The following is a 12,614-nucleotide window of genomic DNA, read 5'->3' as shown; positions in this document are numbered from 1 at the left end:
TATTGTACCATTTGTTTACGTTCATGATACATGTTCATGGTAATACAAATATCGAAATAGTACTTTTTATCATCTATATGTTTTTAACCTGATATAATCAGTATCGTTCCGGAAGTTTTCAAAGTCAGTGAGGAGCTTGAACTATCTTTAAGTATCGCAACCGATACAAGCATTTGTTTGATAAGAAATACACGGCATTATAAAAAATGTAAAACTTGTTATGTAGTAGAATATCGCTAACATAATTTTATTTTATGCTCTTTTTTAAGATGTGATACGACTAAAACACAATGATATAAATTAAACGCGACAAGGAACTGAATTCCACAATAACATTTGTAGTTGGAAATTATTATTTTGACATCCAAATTTACAGTACGTCAATAACAAAAACAATTGTGCAAATATTAGGTACATATACATTAAATATCGTAATGTTTATTTTGGGGAGACACTTAGTATTATTTTCAATATACAAAATTAAAGGAAATCGGTTTTATGGGCTGTTTCCATGGGACTTTTTAGTATCAGTATAAACCCCATATCTATTTTATAACATATACAATTGTAAGCTGTCATTTAAAACAGAATATTTATAATCTAGCAAACAATTAAATGCTTTTACATTGTAATTCTAAACTTGTTTGTGTCTTTGCGAATTCTGAGAGTTTTTGGCGTTTAAACGTTTGAAAACGAAAGTAGAACTTTCTAGCATTCGACGTGAGATAGTGAGATGCAATCATTGTATATCAATTACTAAGTAAAGTAAAAAAAAAAGCTTTCTCCTTGAGATAAAAACTGTACATTATAACCTACTGGTGTTCCCCCCGAATTACATTGTAAACCGAAAAAACAAATAGTAATTCACGAGACAGCTAAACGTGTTTTTATCGACCTTAATAAAGTTACGTTTGCTCCTATAGAACGTGGATGTACTTTTAACTAGTTCCAGTCGGTAGTAGCAAATCGTATCGCGGATGGAGAAGGATTGTTACATATGAAAGTGTATGTATGATCCTACTTGTATATGTTTACAGTATGTACTATAAAATCTTTAAAATAGAATAAATAGGGAGGAGGGTGTAAAAATCCGCATTGAATGAAAAATGTTAGCTAACTTGCTCAACTACTGTTATTGTGTTTTCCTCTTCTTTTTATTGACTATAATTGATTTTGTACAGGTTAGAGTATTCTCCGAAAGATTTACAAAAAATGCAAAATATGCTAAAATATTATTACCACTAAATTATTTACGTTTACTATAACGACCCTTGTGACAAAATGAGAGCTTTTCAACTTAGTGCGTTATGTACCCATAACATGCCCTATGGGCCTCTTTGGTGGAACGCATGGCATAGTCATTAATGTTGACGCCGGATGGCCAGACCGGCAACGGTAACTCGTCGCACCACGAAATTGTCCCGTTTTGCCCATCTTGAAGATGGATAGAAATCACATGATAAGTAAAAGTAGAAATCAGGAACACTAACAATGGAAACATTGTCAAAAAATATCAAAAAGAAATATATTTAACGCAAGGTAACATTGTATAAACTATTACACTACGCATTCTCGAGAATATGTATTACCAAACCCACAGACCACATCAAAAACTGCAATGGAAAATTATCATTTAACGATTTACAGGACTACACATGTAGTTTGTTTGAGGTAAACAATTTATTCAAATTAATTAAAAATAAATAAATCAATATATTATAGACGATCTCTTCAAAATTCAAAATCTATTGAAGGACGGTTTTCTATGAAATCATTACGCGATAGTACCAGCCAATCAGAAGCGACGTTACAAACGGCTACGTCGTTGGTTTCGTGTGTGATGGATTTATGGAAATTCTCGTTAGAAGCAAAGTTAGATCAAAATGGTTAGATGCAGAAATGATACAGCTATTCTGCTTTGCTAGTTATCAAATCGAACTGAAAATCAATTAACTTTCTCTGAATATCCATAAAACTACACTATCCATAAGCAAAACAATAACATCGTGAACGCTACAATGCATATTTTTCTGTTTGTAGGTCTTAGGCCACAATAGTGAAAAAAACATATACCACTGATGTTTGTGAACTGAATAATTAAAGATATGTGCATTAGGAAAATTAATGCGCCTACTATTTTAAAAGATGTACAATATATAAAAATAAAAGCTTTTCGAAGATAAATTGCAAGGATATAAATCATTTTTCGAAATAATGTACTTAACTATGAAACAATTTCTTAAATCCTTTAGTTCTATATGAAAATTTTGTGTTTCTTTTCATGTGTGTGTTGTTTTTTCGTTTTATTTCCTTGCTGTCTGGTTTCATCAAACAGAAAATAACTATGGCCAAACCGATAAACATAAAATCCTGATGAGATGCAAACGTACTCAATAAGCCCTTAAAACCAGTATTTAATGTTGTGCATATGTCTTTTTTATTTTGTTGATTGGTGAACAAAGGAGTTGGTGCAATAAGGGCCACTTTTTGGCCCCAACACAGATTTTCTTGATTATTTTACCAGATTTTGTCAATATATGAGATTGATCAAAAAGATACTACAGAAAAAAATGCAACTCGTCTGCCGTGTAGCATCTTTAAAAGATTCTCTAAATGAATATCAAATATCCATTTTCGAGCTGAAGGAGTTCGCTGATTTGCTTTTCCAAAAAAAACAATTATCATAGATACACAAACCATTTAAAGTCAGCTCTAAAATGTGTAGATTTATAATGCCATATATCAAGCTACATGGACACAACATTCAAGAGTATGCTCGTTCGTTCACCAACATTTTTGAATATCGTACATAATGTAAGTTTGTTAATCAAATCTGACTCATTTTATTATTTAATTAATTTATTTCTATAATGTACATTGGGTATCATCCTCGATATTCCAGGGGTTCCGATCACTTACGATATCTACACCCCTGGACTATTTCATAGTGAATTTGGAGGCAACAGAACAGCACAGGTAATTAAGTCTTTTGTACATCAAAAGAGCCGTATAATGGTACACTGTGGTTGTCACTTCAAAGGAAATCTTTGCAGGCTTGTTATTGGTTCAGATGTTTTCCGCTGAGCTGCCTCCATTTTTACTAAGATATAGTCCAGAAGTGTAGAGATCGTAAGGGATCGGAACCGCTGGATAATCAAGGATCGCTATACGCGACTATACGGCTGGGTCATTTGGGCTGCCGTAGTCAGTTATCAACCCGGTTTAGTGATGGAGAACTTAGTAACTTAGGGAATGGAAATACTGATGTCTATATTCATTGTTCCCTATTCCGTCATTGCTTATTACAGAGTTAGCTCCCTTGCGGGTAGGTATCGATTGTTACGTCATTATTTTGTGTGCGCAATTCGAGTCGTTTTCTCCGAAACGTATGACGTTGTGCTCCCAAACACATGACATCACAATCAATACCTACCCGCAAGGGCAGATAACTCTGTAATATGCAAATAAGAAATGCGGAATAAGATCACAAAAACACATCAACGCGCCATTTTGTACAATGTACTTGCTAATTTACGATTTTGAAATATACAAATGTAGCTTTTCATGTTTGATGCTTTGGTTTCTTGACACTTTGGTGCCTTTTAAAACACAAGTTAACTTCATTTTGAGTTGTCTCGATTTTGCCAAATGACTTAAACGATACCAGATGAGATAACAGTAACAAGCTGCGTTAATATAACTGCCGTAGCTCGATACAGAAATAATGGTTTTCGATCTTGTCAACGGCGTCATGACATCCATTTTAACATTGAAACGCAGTACCAATTTGCGATTTTCAGTTTATGGAGAATGAGTGAAAGGAATAATTAATTGAGTGAGTTCTCTGAGCCCTTTAGAACTACACCTGTTTATGGAGAATGTCCCAAAGGACCCTTACAAGTCTCCCTTTTTCAATTTCTGCAAAGCTCTTCAGAAATGGCTTTGTGGAGAATTAGTGAAAAGGGTTCAGTGAATTGTCCATTTTCCGTATGTTAAGCTCTTGAAAACTACACTAGTTTGCAGAGAATGGGTATAAGGGGCTAAAATATGTTCCCATTTCCGTATGTTTAGCCCTTGTAAACTACCCCATATTGTGTATAGTATAAAAAGGACAGAGCGAGCTCCCGCGTTACATTCGTCTATAACGTACAGAGCGATTTCCCATGTTACGTACGTTTAGCCCACTGAGAACGACACATGAGAACTGCGTTAGTTTGTGGAGAATGAGTGTGTGAGGCTGAGTGAGTTTCTTTACCCAATGTGCGGTAATAAGCGGTCGTTTTACATTTAAGTTAGCACACGAGTGTTAGTGCTGAACACGACTGGTGCCTAGCCTCAAATCACAGGGATTACCTTCTGTGTACCGGAATTCGTACCAGTCTCCATTAATCAGTGATTTGGAAATTAATATTTTGAATAGTTTTGTGAAGTTTTCATAATGCAGTAATTTTCCATCAACAAAAAAAAATCATCATTTTTATCACGGATTCTTTTGGTCTGTATATTTTACTCTGAGTATATATATATATGGAATTATGAGAAGAGTATAGTGTGAAGAAAATTCAAAAGGAGACTTTAAACAGTAAACATTTTGAAGGTAAGTTGCAGAATTAATGTTTATTAATGTAAATATGTAAATAATATTTTACCTGGGCTTACGTGACCAGGGTGGTAATGGGCTAACTAATGCTTTAAGGATTTGACAACTTACCAATATATATATTGAATGACATGTAAAAAGAGAGTAAAAACACTTAAAGTTTCTTTCTATCAAATTTAACGATCTGCCTATCTGACTTGTCAAACTTAAACAATGTCGGTATGTTCCATGCCGGTGTTAAATAGGTGTAATTAAGTGTGAAATCTCGTGCTCACGTGAAATTCAATTGCGAGGTCTTATTGTATGGTTTCTGATTACTAATAATAGGTCGCTGTTACTTACCGAATGTATCTGGTCTAGTTTTTCCTACTTTCTAACCGTCTCATATTTATAATATTTCCATCTTATTATTCATATATCGTTAATGCGTAAAACTGAAACCAGTTTATGTATATCCAAAAATGATTTATAATGTGGATTTTATTCTGTGCTCGACGTTTATATTTTAAACATGCGTCTGTCAGTCTGTTTGTTGAGTTTTCTGTCGATTACCTATAAGATAAATAAATACAGTTTTGTAGTTTAGTTTTGTTATGTGAAGTTGCAATATCGTCTGCTCAATCCTGTTGTTATTACAGAAAAATATATTAACCAATACCACTAACTAAGCGGAAGCGACTTCCGCGGTGTAGTATATACAAGGGCACGATAGGAAATTCGATGTTGAAGAGTGAAATATTTTTTATCTATTCTAACAACCGTTAAAAAGACTGTTTCTAAGTGTCCATAGAAAGTGACCTGTCCCTCTTTATGGTCAGTACATCTGTTTTGAGCTCTTTAGAAACTATTGTATTCTCTCACACTGTGACTACATGAAAAGCTACCTAAGTCTCCTTATAAAGTGTCCTGCCAGTCTGCGGTCCCTGTCACTTCTATACGTTGGTATTATGCTTCATGAATTATTATCTTATGAGTCTCCTGATCAAGTGATTTGTTTGTGGTCTCAGCCGCTAACGTAAAAACGTCGGTATTGTGAGTAAGTGAAGGTCAAGTAATATCTGTCGGTGATCCCGGATACTGCTACCTTCTAGAGGTCAATATTGTGACTAAGTGAAGGTCGATTGATTTGTCCATGGCCTTGGTCACTACCGTACAAACTTCGGTATCGTGACCTTGTGATATATGTCCGTGGTCTCGATGACTCCTGTCTAAACGTCGACAGTATTGTGACAATATGTGAAGGATAAAAACAATGTATTTAAGTCTTATTGTGAAGTCATCTCCTTGAATTGGTCCAATAATAAAAGTCAGTACTGTGACATTGTGGTTAAATGAAGGTCAAGTGAACTGTCCGTGGTCTCGGTCACTCCCGTCAAAACGTCGGAACTGTGACTGTGAAGGTCCGTGGCCTCGGTCACTTCCGTCTAAGTGTCGCTATAGTGACTATATTTGAAGGACTTCAATGTTTTTTTTAAGTTTCCTTATAAAATGAACTGTCTTTGGTCCCATAATAAGAGAAATAAAACCATAGTGGCCTGATCTGAATTCGAATACGTAACACTTCAAACTCTAAAAATGCTGAATTGAGCAATCTGATAATCACAGTTCAGCAAATATTCTGGGCTCCGCTGTATTCTCTCTAATACTTACATTGTGTGAGTGTTAGACACGGTTTAGTTTTCAAATAGTTCTCTTCTACCACATGTTTTCTTTGGCACCGTTTTACATTCATTTGCAGCCTGGAGTTGAGTCGTATTGTATCGCTAGCCTTACGGCACAACGCACATCAACCGATATACATGTATCAGCTTAGCACAAGCGTTACATAACAAATGTGACCAAATTAAAAAATAATAATCTAGTTGATAACATGCCTAAGAAAGTGTTAAATTACCACGGAAAAGGATTACAAAACCACTAAAACTGATGATGTGTGTGACTAAATAACAGACTGCCTTAAATGTCGTTTTCAATTTTGTGTTTTTGAAAGAACGTCGACATAACTGTCACATTGCATAATGTGGTTATAGATATGTAGTGTATGTAAATGTGGAGAAGTCTGGTCGATTCGGACCTGACTTTTCATGATGTATATAATTCGGGTCGATTCGGACCGAACTGTAAATGTGTAACGTATGTAAATGTGAATAAATGTGGTCGATTCGGACCTGACTTTTGATGATGTAGATAATTCGGGTCCATTCGGACCGAACTGTAGATTTGTAGTGTATGTAAATGTGAATACGTCTGATCGATTCGGACATTACTTTTGATGATGTATATAATTCGGGTCGATTCGGACCGAACTATAGATATGTAGTGTATGTAAATGTGATTAAGTCTGGTCGATGCGGACCTGACTTTTGATCGGACCGAACTGTAGATGTGTAACTGCGTATCAACACCGTAAAAATAGCATCAAATCAAAATGAAGACAGAAAATGTTATCACATTTATCATAACTTTCTATCAAAATTGAATGAAAAGGATATATACCGGTATGCAGAGTTGCAGATATTTAGTCTAAGATATTTGATCGACAACTGTTTTTCTTCTCATTTTTAGTATGATCTAATCAGATGATAAATAAAATTCAAGTTGTATTTCATTAATATTATAACGATAAAAAATTGTCATTATAAAAGCTGATCCTCTCATTCGCTTTATAGAAAAAAATGAGAAATTCGGTGTTTTTCTCTGGGTACTCCGACTTTCCTCCAACAGCAAAACCCAATACATCCTCAAGTGATGCTGGTTGTTGTAATAGGACGTCAGACAAAACAGTTTTGGCTTTGGGAAATGGTTTCTTTCATCTTGAAATGCGGCGATGTGCGCCATGCCCTCTCTCTGGTGGGATGTTTTGTCTATTTCGTTGGTAAAAACGTTAACTCGTCGGCTACATCTGTGTAAGATTGATAGGGATGGTGGGACGTACCTGTATTCTGTTGTCACATGTCACCGTGACACAATGAACAGACACACACACAGGTGGGTGTCTACGCTACATCCATGTCGGTCTAATTACACCATACACCCATCTATTATATAACTGTCTACATTTGTTCATTTTAAAGTTTTCAAATTCCTACCTGTCTGCCTTATGTTGTACCTTGGAACGCAGCGTGTCGTCAAAATCGTGGACGTAACGGGGTCAAGATCGCAGCCTTTTGAAATTGATCTAGTTCTTGTGTCAAGTTGTATATGTGTCCGACGGAAATGTACCTGAAGTAATCGCTGATGACTTGACCTTTGTATTGTAAAACTGTTTTATTTTTTCAAGGCTGCCCGCAACGTCTTTTTATCCCATTACCAACGTACATTTGTAATAATGGTCTTGTATATTACACGTTATTACTTTTCATAATTACTTTATAATTAATGGAGCTTAGAGTAAAAAATGGTCTCTAATGAAACAACGAAACTACATTTTTGACTATAGCGTTCAGTATTCTGCGTAACAAGTGAAAGTTATTGCATGACATTCGATTTCGTGTAATAAAGGATTTATTACACCCGAGCAAAACGAGAGGGTAATAGGTTCCGATTTCGAGAATCCTTACAATAGCTGACTTAAAAAAAGACAGGTTGATTGAAAAATTCTCACCTTTTCATCCAGATACCCCCTCACCCATTGTTTTCTGTTTGATATACCTGTACCTATTATACTTGTGAGTACTTTTCGGTACATGGGGTTCCTAGTTCAATGTTAAAACAACAGTTTGTCATTGTCAATCGTAAGGAGCACAGCGATTTTTGCAATCTGAAGAGATAATTTTGACTCGAAGAGATACTGCAACCAAAATATGTTTTGCATATGTACAGTATGAAACAATTGATTTGTTATCAAGCTCTGTTCAACGATTGGAAGTAAATTCCCAAATTAAAAAGGCAAAGAAATAAAATCGTCGGAAACTTTAACTGTGAAAGGAAATAGTATTAAATATTTTCCATCTTTATTTTTAAGTGCTACACTGTACATGTATATAATAATTCCAAAGTGTCATTTGTTGATACAAATATTTATTTTTCATTACGATACTCTGATTAAGGGTTGAATCAACTGTGGTAGCCAATATCTTATCTTTGACAATGTTCGGTATTCTTTGTAACCAAACACATTATCTATCTAGGACTAGCCTAGCATTCTGCGCAACCAAAAACCAATATTTATCTTGACACACCATGAACAATAATGAATTTTATCTTGATCAAGCCAGAAACAATATATTATCTTTGCTAGCGTTCTGTATTCTCCGTAACTAACCAAAACAATATCTATATTAACAAACCAGAAACAATATACTAGCGTTCAGTATTCTTCGTTACTAAAACAATACATTTCTTTAGGAAAACATAAATACTATCTATCTTTGAATAGCGTTCAGAATTCTGACGAGATTGTTTATTGATAATGGCATCTGTTTGCTTTTACAAACAAGAGCTGTTTTGTGAAATAAAAATGGCAATATTTTATTTTGTTATGTAATGGATGAAAAATAGTTGGGACTGAATCTCTCTGCCAGAACAGTCCTGCGAATGCCAAACAGATACAGATGCCGTATTTATAAAACTGCGATACAGCGGAGTTATAAACAGGGATCCTCAGATCGACGGTGATAACGACTTCCACTGTCGGACCATCAGCTAAATCCTAGAGTAGACGGATTCAAGTAGCAAGGGCGTTTAACATGTAATCTGACTATTTCCTCACATATTATTGGCACTTAGGCGACCGACAGTACAGTTACCTTTAGACAAGGGTTTAGTCACGCCCCCTATCGGCACTTAAAGGTCAAGGACTGCACGTTCGGGACGTCTCGGACAGTTAGTAATAACAACGGGTGATGATTGACTCTCTTAGCAACCTCAAAAACTTCACTGAAAATTGAGTAGTTCACTTGAGTGTTTGAAGGTGTGTAAAACACAAGTGTTAGCGCGAACACGTCACGCGAAATATTGTTCAAGTAATTCCTCGTAAAACTTAGTGCATTAGTCATCAATTTGTGAAGGAACAAACACGATCTCAAGCATCCTCGGAGATTTACCGCCAACGATAGCAAGCTCTTCGCTCAAACTAAAATTGCTTTAGGAATTGAATTTATCTAAGGTTGTATGGCTATGTCTGGTATGACCATGGTAAACTAGGCAGGTGGTTAAAAATAAATTGTATTTCTTTTACATCGATTACGAAACAAGTTATACAACTTATGCAAATCACTCTCGATGGCCCGGTTGTAAGCGCGCGAGGGGTCTTAGTGTGCGAGAGTGCACGGAGAAAACCCACGTGATTATGAGGCAGGTGACCACTAACCTTTTCACGTCCGTGCCGGGGATCGAACCACGGCCGGCTAGGTGAAAGGCAAGCGGCTTAACCATCATACCACCCAATCACACAGGTGGTTGGTCTGTTATGACTATGGTAAATTAAAACAGGTGATTGGTCTGGTATGAGTATGGTAAAAATACAAAGGTGGTTGGTCTGGTATGAATATGGTAAGAATACAATGACTACGTTAAGAATACAAAGTTGGTTGGTCGGGTATGACTATGGTAAGGTGGTTGTTCTGTAATGACTATGGTAAGAATACAAAGGTGTTTCGTCTGGTATTTATGACCAAGGTAATTAAGGAGGTGGTTTGTTTTGTGTTATTTTCGTGGTCTTTTTAACCTCACTTTGGTGGAGGTACGAGAACGCTTTATTCATTTTGTAAAGTGTTCGGTTTAAGTTTTTTGTGCGGTGTCATCTGTTTCTTTTGAATTTTGATTTACAGCAGCAGCACCCACTGCCAGAAGCTTTCGTGTACGCCTGATGCGTTTCCGATGAGTTTTCGGTTTGGCGAGATCCTCTGTATTTTGTGAAGTTTTTGGCTTTTAAATGAATTCAATCCGCGTTGTCGACTTTAAACTACATCAATTTTCCTTTCCATTTGGTTGATAATAATTAGGTTTAATCTAGGTCAGTGATGTATAAGTGCTCTTACTCGCCACTCGTATCTTCTTTGAGTACTTTTTTTCTAGATCAGACTTGCAACAGAAATGTACATCTACTGACACGATTACATGAATGTTAAAACGTTATGATGTACTTTTCGCAATTTCTCCATTCATTCTCAAAGTCCTTTTTCTTTGTTTGACCTATATGGTGATGTGCTCGTCTGTACGGGGAAAGTTGACAACTTACTGTAAAACATGTATTTTTCTTTCACGGTTGCTATGTAATCAAGAATATAAAATAAACCCTTTATCCATAGAAATAGTAAAATATTTCTTACAAAGAAATGTTTCTATTCACATATGCATTGTCTGGTGTTCAATCCGATTTCAATTTAAAATTGAAATAAACTTTTGTTGAAATTGATAATTGAAGTAAAAGTTTGTTAGAATTTATTATTGAAATAAAAGTTTGTTGAAATTGATTATTGAAATAAAAGTTGGTTGAAATTGATTATTGAAATAAAAAAATTGTTGAAATTGATAATTGAAATGAAAGTTTGATGAATCGATTATTGAAATGAAAGTTTGTTGAAATTGATTATTGAATAAAAAGTTTGTTGAAACTGAAATGTTTTAATTTAGAAATTTCAATAATTTAGAAATTTCAAACCGCGAAAACAAAATAGCCAGGAATAACAATTTTTAAAGTGTTCAGACACAATGTATTTGGTATTATGTTTAAATGATAACAATCACTAGATGTAACGAGAAGATAAAAGAAGACCCAAAAACCTCTCGCAGTCTCTGCCTGACTTTCGTATCATTTTGTATCATTCAAAACACTCTACATCTTTTTAAAACGTAACTTAAAGGACAAAAACCGATACTGACGTTATTCTAGCGTTGAGGTGTTTTCATTAAACTAGCTTTTTTGAGAAAACTCAAGCGGAAAAGAGAACGAAAAGTAGATAACAAATATAAATAGTTCTTCTTAATTTGTTTTATTACATAGATAATTTACTTGGATTATTAGCACTGAACCTTCTTCTACTAGACCTTCAATTTTGTGCTTAACCATGCATTGGGCTATGTATTATTACCGTATATCAGAGAAAGAATTGTATATACAATGACTTGTTCACAGTCCATGGCTGGTTTTGGTTTTCAATGAAAAATATTTATTTAGCTTCGTTTTTCTTGGCTTGCTTGGTTGCTTATTGTCAGGATAGGTGTAACTTATTCCTCGTTTGCTTATTTAACAAGAAAAGTTTTACTTCAAATTCCCCGGTTTGTTGTGGATGATAATTGACAAGAACTTTACTAATTTTACTTTAATTGACAAGACAGAGGTTACTTCGTATTGTCACGGTTAAGATAACGTTTAATTCATTGCATGGTTGATTATTTAGAATATCGAGATTATCAGTTATTTCTTGGTTGGGTAGGTTGCTTATCAATATCAAGACAAATTCTCATTCTTTTGTTGCTAATTTAACATTGGTTAATTTCCCATTCCTTTAATGGTTTGACTGTTAATTAACAATAGTTTAGTAACTTTTCTTTCCATTGTTGGTTTGGGTGTCAATTGACAATAGTTGGGTAACTTTTCTTCCCATTGTTGGTTTGGGGGTCAATTGACAATAGTTGGGTAACTTTTCTTCCCATTGTTGGTTTGGGTGTCAATTGACAATAGTTGGGTAACTTTTCTTCCCATTGTTGGTTTGGGGGTCAATTGACAATAGTTGGGTAACTTTTCTTCCCATTGTTGGTTTGGGTGTCAATTGACAATAGTTGGGTAACTTTTCTTCCCATTGTTGGTTTGGGGGTCAATTGGCAATAGTTGGGTAACTTTTCTTCCCATTGTTGGTTTGGGTGTCAATTGACAATAGTTGGGTAACTTTTCTTCCCATTGTTGGTTTGGGTGTCAATTGACAATAGTTGGGTAACTTTTCTTCCCATTGTTGGTTTGGGTGTCAATTGACAATAGTTGGGTAACTTTTCTTCCCATTGTTGGTTTGGGTGTCAATTGACAATAGTTGGGTAACTTTTCTTTCCAATGCTTGTTGCGTTGTTAATTGAC

General features: G+C 35.1%; 1 protein-coding gene across 39 annotated transcripts in view; it reads left to right on the top strand.

Moving 5' to 3' along the window:
* Positions 1 to 4,279: 4,279 nt before the first annotated feature.
* Positions 4,280 to 12,614, top strand: part of LOC138310974 (uncharacterized) — a 229,877-nt gene continuing 221,542 nt past the window's right edge. For 37 of the 39 annotated variants that reach the window (XM_069252370.1, XM_069252360.1, XM_069252369.1 and 34 more), the window contains exon 1: positions 4,280 to 4,597. The gene's annotated coding sequence lies outside the window, so the exon portion shown is untranslated. The remainder of the gene's footprint in view (positions 4,598 to 12,614) is intronic. The other 2 variants (XM_069252388.1, XM_069252387.1) reach the window with 1 other exon arrangement.

This window comes from Argopecten irradians, chromosome 16 (assembly GCF_041381155.1).
Source record: "Argopecten irradians isolate NY chromosome 16, Ai_NY, whole genome shotgun sequence".
Taxonomy (NCBI): domain Eukaryota; kingdom Metazoa; phylum Mollusca; class Bivalvia; order Pectinida; family Pectinidae; genus Argopecten; species Argopecten irradians.
This window is presented reverse-complemented; position numbering and strand designations above follow the sequence as displayed.